The sequence below is a fragment of the Pteropus medius genome, unplaced genomic scaffold (assembly GCF_902729225.1).
Source record: "Pteropus medius unplaced genomic scaffold, Ma_sr-lr_union100, whole genome shotgun sequence".
NCBI classification, from domain to species: Eukaryota; Metazoa; Chordata; class Mammalia; order Chiroptera; family Pteropodidae; genus Pteropus; species Pteropus medius.
This window is the reverse complement of record NW_024352787.1, coordinates 23,848,690-23,863,878: the sequence shown is the minus strand read 5'-3', so window position 1 is coordinate 23,863,878 and position 15,189 is coordinate 23,848,690. Positions and strand designations below refer to the sequence as shown.

The window sequence follows — 15,189 nt, the reverse complement described above, 5'->3', positions numbered from 1 at the left end:
CCTGCTTTACCCAGTGATGCAAGATCTTCCTCCTAGGAAAGCTCTCTGCTCACCTTAATTCTTTGTATATGAACTCTTGACTTGAGGACTTTTTCAGCATTTACCTTCTTCAAGGCTCATTGGAAGAATAACTCCTAACTCATTAAACAACTCCCAGATTACCCAAAATTAATCCCAAAGGTTATATTTTTGATGGCTTGTTAGATGGCATAGGTGACTAAATTTGACACTCAGAAAAAAATGGCCTTACATTTTTTTTTTAATTTTCACACTGTTGTAAGCTTTCTAACATTTATCACCCAAATACATCTTGTTATAGTTGAGTTTTTTACTCATGACTGTCAGTGTCAGTAACTGTATTTCTTTACATTAGCATGAAGACGTTTGTGAGAAGTCCTTCATCGATGTCTGACACTAGTGAATTGAAGAATAATGTACTAGCTACATAAAACTGTTTATTCTTCCTAAACCAATCTTTGTCTTTTGCATTATTTCCAGTGAAATTGTGATTTTTTTTTAGCAGATTCTTCTTTGATGAAGCTGTGATTTGCAATAATCTTGTCATGCCAAGCTCAAAATACTACTAAATGAAGACATTTGTGGAAGGGAATGATTGTAAATTGCATGCAAATTTCAACTCGGTTGGAATTAATCAACATGGAAACAGCATTTGTGTGTTCCTGATATAATGATGCTGAAACTAATCCCATGGAGTTCTATTTCCATGGGAATTAGGCATTTATTCTGCTTTAAATCTCTCTTTTTTCTTGAAGACAAAGTCCTGTTTTTGAGTGTTTTAATAATGTTTTTTTGGGGGGGCGGGGATAAAAAAACAGGAGTAAAACTAAGCATCTGACTTCTCCTGTGGGAACAGCTGGCATTTCCTATTTAATTTGCTGTGCCTGTTTAATGAATCTTTTCCCCCAATTTTTCTTGTTCATTTTTTTCCACTGAAAATTCTAAGGCTTATGCTATAGTAGATGATGCAATCTTTATTATATGTTAAGGATGCAGCACTGGTCTATGGCATATTCTCATTTATGTCAATTTCCTTGGAGGATCTCAGTTCATCTTTGATTAAGAGGATGTGTGTGTGTGTGTGTGTGTGTGTGTGTGTGTGTGTGTGTCTTTGGATTTTTTCTTTTTCGGTTTGTTTTTATCATTGCTGTAAAATCTCACCTTCTGGGAAACAGGTCACCATCTTTAAGTTTTAATATCTACTTTCATTCACAATATTTCTCATTTTTGTGTGTGTATATCAGGGTTAGGCTTGTTGCCTTTTATTCTTACGCTTGGCCACTAAGATCTGTTAACCTTATTTGTTCCTTTCCTTTTCTTCAAGCCTTTAGTTCAAGAATTTACAGACAGAAGGTCTGATCATTGGCGTATTGTGTATCATGACTGCATTAGGGTTATGCCTATAAATCCTCAGAGCCTGACACCTTACGTCCCAACCCATTTAGAGTGCTTTAAGAGTTCTTTTATTTATAGCCCAGTTTAAACCCTAGTGGGTAACACTCTGTAAACCCGCAGTGACATCCAGTGGCTTCATGGTGTAATTTTTTACAAAATTTTCAAGAATTACACGGGCATTATTGCCTGTCAAAGAAAAATACTGCTGGATTTATTGAAGGGGGTTTCCTAAATATATTACATTCCAAACAGTTGCTGACATACCCCGTCATAGCATTACCAGGAGAACAAATTATTCATTTCTTGGGTTTTGAATGGAAAAATGGCAACCTGTGATGAGATCAACTTCAATTATTCCAAGATCTGAGGAAAGTATAAAATTGATAACAATTTATTTAAGAGGACAGTTTTTAGTAAAAACAAATTTGCAATGTTAAATTTCATATTCTGGATCTTTTTTAGAGGTTTAGGAATTAAAAGAGAACTTTTATTTTGTGCTCTTGAGTATGAAATTAAAAGTTCTATGTTGTTCTTGTGCTATCAGTTTCTTTGAGAGTCTTCTGTGTTAACACTTAGATTTTTCTCAAACTTTCTATAGATTGCTACTATAAACAGAGGCAAGTGACTCAGTCTGATTATCGTCTTTAATTGTGTTAGTAAAGAAAATATTATTTTTATAAAAATGATATATCATTATTTAAATGATTTACATAGTAGAAAAAGGCATAAAGAAAGTGCCGCACATCAGCTTTAATCTTACCCTTTCTGCAGAAATACCCAGTGTTACCATTTGGTGAACTTCATATACAACTGCTATGTCTACTTGGTTTCTAATTACCATAGTGTTACACTTGGTAGGAAGGGGGTCAAGGTAGAGGCTTGCTGTTTTTAGAAGTGACTCTGACTTTAGTGTGACAGTTAGACAAAAATGGCTAGTGAATTAGGTTAGGGAGAGGATTTATACAAAGGAATGGTAGACAGCCACCTCATGGCCTGGTCTAGATAAATTAGTAGGCTAGAATGGGTCAGCATAGTTTCTGTGTTTAAACACCCAATGTGAGATTTTTCCAGAACTCAGAGAGTTAACAGAAGTAAATCTAACATGCAAAAACTAAGCAAATAATATGTTCCAAACTCGTGTTAGGCATATTGATACCAAAAATGAATGTTAGGCTCAAAGAGAAAGAAACCATTAGATCTTTGTCTATAGTTGATATGAAAGCAGAAATTTGCTATTTAGATTTTATTCTGTCGTACCCACTCCCCAGACCCTTCTCAGATACAAAGCAAAAGCCATATGCCACTGGGGGAGGGGCAAGAAACCCATCTGTCCTTCTAGTCCTACACAAAGATCAGCTACTATATGGGGAGGGTTATGCATTCACTCCCCCTAATCCCCTTCAGAGTCACTAGGCTAAAACCATCTGCCGGTGGAAGAGATCATGGTGCCCACGATTCTTCACTGACACAAAGCAGTAGTCGGCTGCCTCTGGTAGAGGAGCAGGAAATATCCTCATGCACAAGATAGTCCACCAATACAGAACTTGGTTTCCCACGAGAAGGGTGTGGAGAAGAGCAGGAAACCTGATTACATTCTATACCCCGAATTGAGTAGGAAGCAGTGGTTTCCTGCCATTGGAGGAAAGGCATAAATGCTGAGAAGGTCTCACTCTTAAAATTCAGATTTACAAGGTCAGGTTAAGACTGTGAGGTTGGAGCAAGAAGACTGAGAAACTCCCTCTCCAACCACAAGCCTTGCACCAAGAAACAAACAGTATTAGTCTACTGATGGGGGGTGTCAAGAGTTTAGAGTGAGACTTTCCCCCACTCACCCACACACATACCTTGTAATGATTATATGTAGTGCCTCCTGTAGGTTCAGGGTGGATCACAAATACTGAGAAAAACTCTTTGATACTTTTACTAAAATAAACATTTTCCAGAATAGTTTTAGATTTAAAAATTTTGTGCATGTAGTAGAGAGTTCCCATGTACACACCACCTAGTTTTCCGTATTGTATCATACATTAGTGTGATACATTTTTATAAGTAATGAACCGATATTATTATATTATTATTAACTAAAATTCATATTCTATGCAGATTTCCTTATTTTTTACCTCATGTCTCTTTTCTCTTCCAGCATTCTATTTATGATACCATATTATATGTTTAGTCATTATGTCTCCTTAAGCTCCTCTAGACTGAGGCAGTTTCTTAGACATTTTATTCTTTTTGATAACAAAATTTTGAGGAGTTCTGGTCAAGTATTTTGTAGAATGTTCCTTGATTGTGGCTTTAAAAAAAAATTTTTCCCATGATCACACTCAGAATTGTTTTCAACTTTGGAACTTTTGGACTCTCATAAAGAACTGGGTCACAGCAGTCTTTCAAAGGAGGAATTTTAATCCTGTGGTGCACTGAAAGTCATTATATTAACAGTAAAACACAAACTCAATTTAACTACTTATTAGATTTACTCAATCTCCCATGCTAATAATCTGAAAGAATTTACCGATTTCCAGGCAAACATTATTTACTTCAGATTCTTTCACGCACAAAGTCTGAAATTCAATAAAAAATTATGAAATACAGACAGGGAAAAAATATAACCTGTATCAAGAGGTTTAACAGTCAACAGGACCAAACAAAAAGATGATTTAGGTATGCAGACTTTAGACAAGAAACTTTGAAGTAACCGTGATTACTATATTAAAAGTTCTAATGGATAAGGCTGACAATGTATATACATCAATGGGGAATTTTACTAGAATGTGGAAATCTATGAGTCAAATGGAAATGCAAGAAATGAGAAACAGTATTATATATGAATTTTTTGTGGGTTTATTAACGAACTGGATACAGTGGAGACATAACCAGTGACCTTGCTGATAAAGTAGTAAGAGCCTTCCAAACTGAAACAGACAAGAAAAAGTGGAAATGAAAAACAGAGCATCTGAAAGCAGAATGTTGTTATGTATATGTAAAGAAATATATGTGAAGCAAAATAAAATAAGGTAGAAGAAATATTTGAAGAGATGATGACTGAGAATTTTCGAAAATGGAAAAAAAAAAGGCACAGATCTGGTCAGGATAAATATGAATAAAAGCACACCTACATACACTGTAGTCAAACTGCTAAAAACCAAAGATAAATGGAAATCCTGAAGTCAGAATTAAAAATATATATTATATAGTGAGGTACATAGATAAAATTTTGCAGACTTTTAGTCAGAAACTATGAAAGCCAGAAGACAGTGGAGTGACATCTTTCAGGAACTGAAACAACGAATACCCTCTTTCTAGAACTGTGTGTCCAGGAAAAATATCTCAAAAAAGAAGGCAAAATTAATACTTTGTCAGTTGAACAAATGACCAGAGGATTTTTTGTTAGCAGACCCACATTACAAGAAAGAACATAGAAGATGTTCTTCAGGCAGGAGTATGCCCCTGGATGGAGCATTTGGTGTTACACAATGCAATGAAGAGCACTGGAAATGTAAAAGTGTGGATAAATACAAGAAACATTTTCTTCTTACTTTTAGTCTTTTGAAAATCGATTAGAACAAGGGTTGACAAAAAGTAGCCCATGAGCTAAATGTTATCTCTGACTTGTTTTGTACAGCCTAACAACTAAGAATGTTCTTTTTAATAATGGATTGTAAAAAACCAAAATACAGTAATCAAAGAATATGCAACGGAGGCTATATATGGCATGCAAAGCCTAAATTATTTACTGTCTGATCTGATCTAAAGCAAAAATAACAGCTATGCATTGTAAAGTTTGTAACATATGTCAAAGTAAAATTTTGGCAGTAGTAGCACAAAGGACAAGATGGAAGAAATGTAAATATACTTTCGTAAGGTTACTACCTACACTGTATGTGAAGTAATGTAATAAAATTTTAAAGTAAACCATAGTTATTTAAGGATGTATATTATGAACTCTAAAGCAGCCACAGGGAAAAACATGAAGCAAAAAAGTACAATTAACAAGCCTATAAAAGCGATAAAATGGAATCATAAAACATGCTCACTAAAACAAAAGAAGACAAGAAAGAATGAAAAAAATAACAAAAATAAATCATGGAGCAATTTTTTAAAAGTATTATAATATATACCCTTCCGTAGCAATAATTACATTCTATGTAAATGGTCAGTTAAAAACCAGAGCTTATAAAATTGGATAAAAAGCAAAACCCCATTATATGTTGTCTATAAGAAAACCACTTTAAATGTGAAAACAGCTATGTTGAAACTAAACAGATGGAAAACAATATATCATGCAAAGTTCAAGCAAAAGAAAGCTGGAGTAGTTATTTTTAATAGTGGATAAAGTATACGTCAGAACAAGCAATATTTTCTTTCCTTTTTTTTTTTTTTAGACAAAACAACCCTTGGTTGACCTCGCAGATTGCAAGGACCTTGTCAGCTTACAATCCCTTATTTTTAAAATTTTTTTACACCTATAGCACCTGGTCTTCCTAGGTGATCTCCCATCCAAGTACTAACCAGGTCCGACCCTGTTTAGCTTCCGAGATCAGACAGGATCGATCTTGTTCAGGGTGGCATGGCCGTAGACCAGAACAAGCAATATTTTCATGGCTAGATAATGATAAATAGTAAATAGGAATTCATCAAAAAGCTAAAGGCATATGCACCTAACAACAGCCGTAGGATACCTAAAGCAGAAACTAATAGAACTACAAGGAGAATTAGACGAACTCACCAGTTAGTTGGAGGTTTCAACACTCCTTCCTCAGTAACTGGTAGTGCCAATGAACGTAATTTAGGAAAGACAGAAAACACTTGAGCAATACTATCAATCACACAGTGACTCAGTTGACATTTATAGAATACTCTCTTCAACAATATAATAGTTTTTTCAAATGCACTTGGAATATTCACTAATATAGACCATATTTGGAGGTATAAAATATAAAAACATTTAAATTATGCAAACCATGTTCACCTACTGAAACTGATTTAAACTAGAACTCAGTAACAGAATGATACCAAAATAACCCCAGACATTTTGGAGTTAAATGGCATACTTTTAAATAACTCATAGATCAAAGAAGAAATTTTAAAAATCTAATTTGGTTTTACTTTTTAAATTGTTATTATTTATAGGCATTTAAAAATTTGCAGAAATATAGCGTGTGCTACACATACATGTAATTAATGCTAATTATATTCACTCAAGATTTATAGTACTCTAATACACAATATATTTAAAGACAGTCAGTCAGATAACTTGTTTGGGGAATGTAATTTCTTGGGATAAAATTAAATACCTGAAACTTGACAAGTGATCAGGCTTAAAAAATAACACTTGAAGCCTTCAGAAATACTAGCAAAAATGTCAGTGTTACAATGAATCTACTTTTTTTTTTTTTTGGTGACATTGGTTAATGAAATCTAGTAAGTTTCAAGTGTACAATTCAACAGTAAGACATATATATAGTATTGTGTGTTCACAGCCCATAGTTACCACGAATCTACTTTTAGCTTTACACTGCAGTGGTACTGTTAGATACTTTGTGATTGAATCTGTTGATTTTGAAGTGTGAATTGGTTCTTAAGATGTATGACCCGTCAGTCTGTCAACAAACATTTACTGTGTGCTGGCTTAAGAAGGGGGCTGGAGAGCTTCCTGGTGGTGTTCGTAAACACTCCCAGTAGTTTTAACTCCCAGAGTAGGAAGCTTTAAGACTCGGATGAGGTCATCAAGAGGCACAATCAAGTAAACCAGTGAAAACAAAAGTGGGAAGTTTTGCTCAGCTTTTAAAGAAGCAGAATTTGGGCATAGATTTTGGAAGAACTGTTCATCATAGGATAGCAATAAGATAATAAAGTCTCAAAATGTGCCTAAATCAAAGTCTGGGACAAGTCTTACGAGTATTTAAAAACTTTTATTAGATTAAATGTGACAAATATAACTTCAATAATGAAGAATAAAAAGACCTTTGTGGGCTGGTGAGTGAGTAAACTTTAAAATTTTACTCCTGGAAATACACATTTTGAATTAGCAACTGTTAAGGTCATAATGTTTTTGCCCTAAATATTAGATCATCATTTTTAATCCTTAACCCTATTGTGAGGTTACCCCAAATAAGAGGTGGTTTCTAATAGAAAAGAATATAATTTTAGTTTTCATGTTCACAGTAGACCTTATAATAGTTCCCTTCCTCGGGAGAAGTATGAACAGTTCATCAAATTAAGGATAAATAAGAATAATGAATTTGTAATTTACAGTCCTAAGCTGACAGAGATTTCAAGAGTTGTGGACTCATAATCCCAATAATAGTCTCATTTTACACATGTGTTTAGATGCTCTTAGCAGTTTAGGTTAGTAACATGAGATGGATACAAAATTGAGGCCCAGGGTTTAGGGTTTGTTTTGATAATTTATCATATGCAGCAAACATGACCAGCCTGTTTGTAAATTTTCTTCAAATAAGAATTTTTTATTTACTTAAAGAAAAATCATTTCTGGATTTTTTCAAATGAGTTATTTTTGGAGAACTGCTACAGAGTTTATGACAAATGATTGTTAATCCTTCTTGAAAACAATTACACTACCACTAAACTACTACCCAAAGTCTTGTTCCTTCCTTAGCTTTGGGAAGACTTCACAAGTCATGAGTTCAATGTTTTGATTTTAATTTTTAAAATTATGAATGCCATATGGCTATAAAATGCAGAGGTTTGCATGAAATAAGTTCAGTGTAAGTCAGAAGTAATTTATGATGCTGAGGATTTATTTAAATATCTATGATTATAATATGTTCACAATCAAAGTTAAGGGATATGATTTTGCATTGATTTTAACACTTGCTAATTATTTTCTCTTAGCGTTACTAGTTAAATGGGGGTTGGCATGTCAGTTAGTAATATTATATATGTATGAGCTACTTACAAAACTTTATTTGCTGCTTTATTTTCTAACATTGCATCATTCTCTAAGTAGTCTCAATAATCAAATACAATTGCAGTAATATTTGCTGAAAATTGAAACTGTAAAACCCTTCATTTTGCTGAGAATCAGAAGAGGAGAGAGAATTCCAAATAATGGAGCTTTCTAATGTAAAAAAAAAAAAAATTCTTTCATCTACCATCTCTCAAAAGGCAGTTTGATAACTAAATGTTAACATTATTATTTTATATCACTTTCATGTTTAGTTTTTTTTTGGTTTTTTGTTTTGGTGGTAAGGTGAGTGCACAGGCATCATAGATCACAGAATTTTATGTTCAAGGGTCTCTTTATTTGTGATCCATTTACAAGGGGCAAGTTCTCTTTATAACACTTCTTTATTTAATTCGCTAACTTGCACATTGAATAGATTGGAAAGGCTAGTGGAAAAAAAAGAAAAGTCTAGGGAAAATTAAAATAATGGTCTTTAATTCTATTTGGTTGTGTTAAATTCACCAAATGATGGATGGAAATTTCAGCCTTGTAGGGTCCATCTCTAGGTACAACAGTTATCTGCACTCAGAGAGAGATATTCACTAATTACACTGTATGGCTGAACTCATTTAAAAGAGTTGACTAATCCTGTCTCAAATTTGAGGTTTTCTTTAAAATGAAAAGTTAATACACCATTGTTCTCAAACTGTCAGATTGCATGCTATTGTCCCAAGCTCACAGGAATTGATGTCAGAGATTTCAGGCGTATAGAGACAAGGGAAGGATCACAGTAGAAGTGAATTCTTTCCCCCTTTCCCTGGCTGTGTTTTGACCACCTATCTTTTACCCTTTGCAGTTCTATTCTGAGAGGAATGTGAGGAAGAATACCGAAGATGGGGGCCACTGCTGCTAGATTGTTGCCATTAACCAGCTTTCATGGCTTTTGTGGGAGCCTCCTTTTCATTAGTATTTGCAACATGTTCACCAGCAAAATGATTATGTTAGGCAGAGACATCACATCACTTACATTTCATAGCTCAGTGCAATTTTCATAAACTGCGAGGCAACATCCAAAAAAACATGACTCAGAATTAGAGTTTCAGAAGATTATTATATAGACATTATTTCCCTCAGGTCACGGGCTTTAGTCAAATTTGGAGGAGAATGAAATTGCCAACAGTGAAAAGCAGACAGAAAGGTATGAGTTCATGAGCAGAGAAATAACATTTTCATTTGTTCCTTCCCCATGGGAAAGATTCAGCATTCCGGTAAATGGAGACGGTTATAAGAAATGAATTTTTGTCAGCAGGGATGTGATTTTAAGGCTCACTTATCCATTGGCAATCTAGATTTCTAACCCCAGGAATCTAGGAAATTGCTACAGAATGTAGTCTTTATTATAAACAAGTTTTTTTTTTTTCCAGTAGTTTTTGCCCCCTTCCTTTCTTGCTCAGAGATTTTAAAGGACTGCATTTTTTTTTTTCAACTCAGGTGAGTGCAGAATTTCATCTGCCATGTGTTTCTCCTCATTGCTATTGCTTTGTGATGGAAACCTTTTTTTCCCACCAAGCTTCCCCCACTCTCCCCTTGCCTTTCCTAAATTCTTCTGTTTAGCATGCACAATGCAACAGTATTGGAAGCCAGGACACTCACTCATGCTGAATCCATGGCCTCTGCCTCCATTCCCAGCATTTGTAGCATGTCTTCTGATGCTGCTGCTTCTCCAGTTTCAGTCTATGGACTTGAGAGAGTAAAGCAGGAAAAAGGACTTTCTAGGTAGCTCTCATTTTACCCAGGTAAAAAGAGCAAGAATTTGCAAGATTTTTGTGGGGTAATCCCAGACAACCTTCTTCATAATTAAAGAATGTTCTTTCAGGGGAGATTTTACTTTCCTTCTCAATTTCTTCTGATGCTTCTCAGCCTATCACTCATTCGAATTCTATCCAGAGGTTCTTCTGCTAGCTGTAGTACATCCTTGAGAGCAAAAGATATTTCATATAACCTAAACCCTTCATTTCAAGAGATGCAGATAGGTTTGGTAACATTAATCTCACCTTTATATTCTTTCAGTTTTTAATAACTTGAAAATATGTATATCTAATGCCTTCCTCCCCTGTGCATTTTTGCCCATTTTAATATCTCTCTCAACATCATGAACTATTTTCCTGACTGTATTATTATTAGAAAGTGTTATTGCCTGCTGGAGTTTCCTGAAAACAAATTGCATTTGCCTTCATTATTATTTTGTCTACAATATAATGATTATATAACATTGTGATTGTACTTGATTAATAAATGAGAATTGATTAACTTAGTTCATTGGATTCAGCCCATGAAGCATCTAGTTTACTGCAAAGTCTACTGCAGTCACATATTTTAATTTCCTTGTGTGTGGTGTGGTAAAGGATTCACTGAACTGACCAGAGTGTTGGCATATTCTGATATTCTGTGGAGTCCAAGCAGTTACCTGAAAATTACTCATTGGCCATAGCCTTAGAGTCTCACTGTCTACCATCTGGAGCCAGGGACAGGATGTCTCAGATCTAAATTCTTGACACTTGTTCAAGAGCAACTAACTTTAGAGAAATTGTTCGACTTTTCTGGTGTTCAGTTTCAGTTTCTTCTGTGAAATGGCAATGATTTTGGCTGTCCAAACCACTATTACTATTTTTCTCAGCAGAGCTTACATGAATGAAATGTATTACAGGATTTGAACTCTCAGAAATAGTTAACCCACCTTGCTTTCCTATACCAATTCATAATAATTCATCTTCTTGATTAAGAAGATAATACAGTAAAACTTCTGGTAACTGGAAAGAAGTGGTGTTAATTTAAATTTGAATCATTCTTAAGAAACATTTATTTCAATGTACTTGTTCTTGAAAATCTTTTTGTAATATATTCAGTGTATTTTTGCCTTGGAGAGCATGGTCTAGCAATAATAATCGAGTCTCTCTCTGATAATGGATTATCTTGCATAGCCCTGGGGCCATGATGTTGGATTGTAGTTCTTTCCATACCAAGAAATGGACGTAAAATGAGAGTCTTATGGAAAATTGGGTTGGGTTTGCTCTGCTCTCAGGCCCTACCTTGGAATTTGTTTTGTAATAAGTAAATTGCTTATATGAATTGTTTTCTCAGTGTTTTAACTCTTTCTTCCTTAAAGTGAAATGAAAAGTGCAGTACCAATGCAAAATATCATTATTATATCAAGATCTTCACAGGAGTTATAGCATGCTTAGGTCTGACTGGATTAAATGCTTTGCCTCTAGGTTTTCAAAATTTCAAAGGTGGTATTTCCTTTGTCCATAAGTTTTCAAGTTTTATATATATTAATAATCATGATCCAAGTTAGCAGTTCTTGAGCTTTGACTGTGTGCCAGGAACTGTTCTAAGCATATTTCAGGTAATAACTCAATTATTCCTCACAACCACATTAAGGAGGCACTATTACTCTCTCCATTTTTCCAATAAGGAAATTGAGGCTTAGGAAAGTTGAGAAGTCTGTCTAAGGTCATATAGCTAGTAGCAGGCTGAACCAGGATTTGAACAGCCTGATATAAAAACCCGTGCTCACAACTACCACACTGTGGTGTAAGGATTTAGAAGAGGAAATTCAGACTTTTTGACTTTTGCAATGGGCTTTGCATTGCATTTTACTAAATACTTTTCCTCCAGGTAGCTTTTATTATTCACATTTCACAAATGAAGATATTGAGACTCAGAAAAGGTAAAGCTTTTAACCAAGATTATGAGGCTAATGATAGTTGAGGGAACAGAGATTTGAACCTTTTAACACAAGGTTCTAGCCAGGGTTATTATTAAAGAAAAGAACTTGCTTTCAAAGAAAAGTCGTCTTCATCACATGTTAGAGATGTAAGTTTCCTATACACCAGCCCACCCCAGCAAAGATTTGTGTTTTCTTTTTGAGTTAAATCTACCTGTGCTGCATTGGAATGATCTCATCTCTTTCTGGCCACAGAATTTCTTGAAGTCATTGCTGATATACGCTGGTTCTTCCCATTAGTGGTTTATGGTTGATTGGTTGATCTTCCACAATTAGTATTGTTTTTTTTTTCATTGTTGTTCTTGAAAAATTAATTTTCCTTTGTGCTTTAAACCCCTAATATTATGTCCTTTAAGCCCCCTGAGGAGTGAGTATCCCTGTGGTGCCATTAGCCACTTGTATAATGTACTGAAAACATTTAAAGAGAAATATGAATGGCAGCACCACTTGAAAACCAATGAAAAATAAATCTCTTTTTGAGTGAACTCTGCCTTGAATCCTGCCAAGACACCGAGGGTTGGTTGTCTCAGTTTCCTTTGCCATCATTTAGAACTTCCTGGTGTAATAAAAAGTTTTAATAAAAAGGTTTTTTTTTTCCTGTTGCAGTGGGAGAATAGCCAGTTTTCACATAGCTATCTATATATTGCTAAAAATATTGAATGGACTTTTTGCAGGTCCTGCAAAGTCCTGGTGAATTGCCATTGTTGTATGAGAGAGTCTGAGGATGTCTTTTGGAATACCTTCGCAGCAGGTGGGCAGCAGCTTGACAGCCCACTGTGACTTATGGGAAAGTCTGTGCTCCATGTTGTCTTTAACTGTTTTAATGGGCTAGGCCTCTCTACCATCCCATTTTCCTGGCTTGTCTATTCTGTTTACCTTGGCCCCACCTTTGGCTCAGCTGGATGCCATGGGCTTCACTGGATTTATTTGGAATGCAAGCCCATCACATGAGGTCTCCCATCTCTCCATGGCAGTTTCTGAATTAGAACTAAACTCTGGGTGGCTGATGGTTGGTTGTCCCCAGCCAAGTCTGTGCAAGTGGAGAAAATGCATGGGTTTGTGACTCTGCATATATTTCACATTCTCACAGATGTGTCCTGGAGTCCAAATAAATAACATCTTTTTTCCTCCTCGATTTTAGTAGTTAATTATGCAGGCCCTGAAGAATGAGTTTTAATTACCCCCAGGCAAAAAGGGGGGTTCTTCAGGAAAAACTGTGATCATCCAGAGACGTTACATTGTGCTTTTTTCCTCATGCATTTTTAATACCTGCACATCATAGCTTTCCTGGGCACCTCCAACAGACTTAAGAGACCCTCAAACCCATTTCTTACTTCTTATGTCCATTATTTTCATCACATGATGATTTGGCAGACCTTTTCTGAAAATCTATTTGCCTTTTCACAGCTCTGCTGAAGAGTGGTGAATTGGACCCACATACTCAATTTGTAAAGTGGGATTTTCACAGAAACAGGAACGGGAGGCAGAAACCTGTGAAAGTTGATCTTAAACTTAGTATAAATTTTCTGACCTGGAAGGAACTAGAGGACCTGGAGATCAGTCCTTTCCAACTTGCCACCAGCCTTGGTATAACCTTCATTGCAAATACCAGGATCAGTGCTTTGGTTGTACAAGAAGGAGATTATTTCAGGGTGGTATTCTATCTCCTATTCTCAGACTCTTTCAGATCCAGTTGGTATATTCAACATAATCCTTTTACCTAACTCCCATAGGGCAGTTCTGTAGTTTGGGTAGTGGTCAAAGAAGCTCTAATGCCAGAACATACGATGCCGTTAACAGAAAAGAATAGGTGTCGTCTCTCTGCAAAATGCCTCACAAAGGAGACTTTCTTTGCTGCTCCTGGTGCATGTGGTAAGCATAGAAATAGTTTATGGAGAATGTCTTTCAGCCACAGATCTTTCTAAGGCATAATTGTACCCTCCAGGGAAACCAAAATAAATACCAGCCTAATAAATTTCAGATTTTAAAAAATAAGTTATCCAATTGCATTTCTGTTGGAAGAAAAGTATGAAAGGTTGACATGTGTTCTTATTCTTCTTTGATTTACTTTCCATGCTGTCCTGTCCCAGTTCGGCCTTAAAATGAAAGAAAATACTTTATCGTTTGAATAAGAATGATAGTACAAAATACAATCTTTCAAGGGAGTAGGTGAGAAAGTAAAATTTAATGCCAACTTTGAAATTTTCTTAAAACACACGCACATTCATTTGGTTTTTTCCTAGAGATTAATGATAAATATGTTCTCCGTATTCCTTGTAAAAGAAGACTTCCATCCAGGCTTCTTTTCTTTTGTTTTCAATGTGGCCATGGTCCACCCAGTCCCCTCACTAGCTCTCCTTATCCCCCTTCCTTTGCCCTTGTTTCATTCTCTTGGTCCCTCCTCATCTCGTTCTCTCATGAGCCCTTGGCTTCCTGTCTCCCTGAGCAGTCTGGACCAAGTATATGAACTACAGCTGACATTCTGCCAGCCCTTCAGCTGTACATGCCTGTCACTTTCCAGGTCTAGGATATGTTGGTAATCTGACTTCTCCCCTTTTTTCACCTCCCTTCCTTAGTCTACTTCACTGATGATTGTCCACATCCTTAAATGTGTCTAGCCCCCAAGATTCCCCTGACTATTCCTTATCATTTTTGCTTTATCCTTGTTTTATTAAATAAAAGTATGAAAAATAATGTAATGAACATATATGTACCCATCACCAGCTTGAAAAGTAGGACATCTCCAGTATAGTTGAAGATCCCACTGTAATTCTGATCATATTCTCCTCTCATAATAAGCACAATTTTGAATTTGTTGTTTATGTGATGAATTTCTTTATACACATTCTACCTGAATTAATCAACAAATATTATGTAGTATGTTTATATTTTGAAAAATTACATTTTATGTATATGCACATTGGCAACTTTTTCAAACTAAGCAGCATATCGGTGAGATTCATTTGCTCTACTTTGTTCTTCCACTACTGTATAATATTCTAGTTTAAGACTCTGCCACCATTTATCTATTCTGTTTATTAACATTTAGATTGTTTTCAATTTTTTGCTATTACAAGTA

The 15,189-nt window shown here is 35.3% G+C and overlaps 1 protein-coding gene and 1 pseudogene across 1 annotated transcript in view; one reads left to right on the top strand and one right to left on the bottom strand.

Moving 5' to 3' along the window:
• The window catches only part of AUTS2 (activator of transcription and developmental regulator AUTS2), a 1,077,358-nt gene that overhangs the window by 521,073 nt on the left and 541,096 nt on the right, over positions 1 to 15,189 (top strand).
• Positions 5,877 to 5,995, bottom strand: LOC120591948 (uncharacterized; annotated as a pseudogene).